This window comes from Clytia hemisphaerica, unplaced genomic scaffold (assembly GCF_902728285.1).
Source record: "Clytia hemisphaerica strain Z4C2 unplaced genomic scaffold, Clytia hemisphaerica genome assembly, whole genome shotgun sequence".
Classification (NCBI taxonomy): Eukaryota; Metazoa; Cnidaria; class Hydrozoa; order Leptothecata; family Clytiidae; genus Clytia; species Clytia hemisphaerica.
This window is the reverse complement of record NW_027103680.1, coordinates 1,082,437-1,084,906: the sequence shown is the minus strand read 5'-3', so window position 1 is coordinate 1,084,906 and position 2,470 is coordinate 1,082,437.

Genomic DNA, 2,470 nt, shown 5'->3' with positions numbered 1-2,470 from the left:
TATCATTCGTCATAGTTTTATTCCAGTCTTAGAAGAATCTTTAACACTATGGTAACCATATTTAATTCATAATCCATAATGTTTGTTTTGGTCACGTATATAAATTATAACATTTATGAGGCCCCCAGCGGACCTTTAATTCACGCAATAACGCAATTTTTTTTTCACTGGGGAGACATATCCATTTCATTTTATTATCGTCCATTCTCATTTTAATATCTTTCTAATCCTATCCAAGTTTTGGGCTGTTTCGTCAAAGGTTACTCATATTCTTGATATGCGTAAGTCAAGATGACGTCATATTTTTTAACGGAAGCACCCAAAAAAGCCGGTTTTTGACCTCTGTGTTTCTATTTTCAGTAACAGAGAGAGGTCAAATCCCGGATTTTTTAGGGTGTTTCCGCTAGAAAAATGACTTACGCATATCAAGAATAGCGTTTAAATGATTTTTGGCCCAGCTAGCTTTAGCGTACACGTTTTTTTTTATAAGAACAAACTATATAAGAACATAAGGCTTCCAGCCCAAAAATTTAAGAACATTCTAAGAACATACTAAGGATTTGGAGACTTAAAAACATGCAATTTCTTAAGAAATTACATCAAAATGCTCAAAAAATGCTGAAAATAAGAACATTTTAAGAACATTTTTAGGCTTCAAATCCAAAAAACTAAGAACATCCGAAGGCTTCGAAAATTTTTGACGTTCTTATAAAAAAAAAACGTGTACTGGGCCTTTCATTAGCATTCTACCCGGTGTCAGTGTGTAACAATTTACTAGGCGATACGCGTTTTCATATATGGCGTTTTCAAGCACAGGCTAATTCAGATTGTGAAGGATTTGATTGGCTGTTAGAACATGATTGACAGAATAAAAAACAATTGAAATCGTCTTTATTGGTTAAAACATAAAAGGAGAAAATACAGGTATTAAAACTATAAGAACATAACAGATGTAGTGTGTTTTAAGAAAAACAATGTAACAAACCGTAACAAACCTTCTTCTCTTTAGGAAGATGTTCTTTTAAAAAAAAGTTGTTTTTACATTTCTCTATCATGTGAACAGTTCAGTTGTTCACGTGTTAGGAAAAAAACATCTCTGTATATAAGATTTAAATATTATGAATTATTTCTTATTGTTGTGAATAAGAGATAGCCGAATGGTCTGCGTCTATGGCTTGTATTAGCGACTCCAGGTTCAAATCCCCTCTGCTACTCAAGTCTTGTTCAGTTCATACTTTTATTCGCTGGGCCTTCATGCCCTCTGGGCTTCTTGTTTTCTTATATAGCATAATTTTCATTATTTTCTTTTAGATTTATATTCTTTTTTTTATAAGAACAATTTTATCACAACAATGAGGCTCAAAACGTCAAAGTAAGAACAAGAGAAGAGCAACGTTTACCTTGGAATTGCTGTATTTTAAGTAATTTAAGAAGGGTTAATATGTGTTAAAGAATAAAGTAAAAAGTATCCCAATTTTGTCCTAAATATAGAATAAGAACAATTTGACAAAAACAAGAACTTTTTGAGGCAGAAAATACCCAAAAAGTAAAAACAGCGAAACTTCAACAAAAAAATTCTGGTTCTTATAAAAAAAGAGGCTATTCCAAGTCAAATTTTATCATTGTGATACTACTTCATGATGCGGGGACTTTCTCAAGTATATTTTTCTGCTATGGTGTAGTTCTTCTCCTTAAAAATCACTTCATAAAAATGTCAGGACAGGTCAGGACAATTTTTACTAAAGTCTGTCTCAAAATAATTTGCAGCTGAGACAAAAATGGCTGTAACTTTTGATAGAATTCAAATAAAGTTGCCATTTTGTGCTCGTTTGTGCTCAAAGATATTTGTGAGTGGAATATTATCAAGTAAAAAATTTGTTTAAAAAAAATGAAAATGAAAATGAAAAATGAAGAAGAAAAAAAATCAACTTCTTGTAGAAATATGGTATAGGTACAATTTTCACAGGAGTGATTCTTTAACGAGCACAAAATGGCAACTTGATTTGAATTCTATCAAAAGTTACAGCTATTTTTGTCTCAGCTGCAAATTATTTTGAGACAGACTTTAGAACCCATTAACCAAAAAGGGTAACAGTTGTCATGTTCAGAAAATTTGAAAAGACGAATTACACGTCTTTTTTTTTTTTAAGAAACACACTTTTAAGAAACATGAGGCTCAGAATGCCTAAAAACTAAGAAACATCTAAGAAACATGCTGAGGCTGAGAATGAGAAAATAACATTTTTTAATTCGTTTTTTTGTAAGAACCTTCCAATCAAGGCTAATTATGTCAAAAACTTTAGAAACATGTAAGAAACATTTAAGGCTCAAAAGGCCGATTTCTTAAGAAACATTGAGGCTGCTTGGTAAAACTAGTTTCTGAAAAAAAAAACGTGTAACTCGTTATGTCAACGCTTAGTACCAAAAACTAGAAATTGTTCTCAGCTCCTTGGTTACCCCCACGAGACAC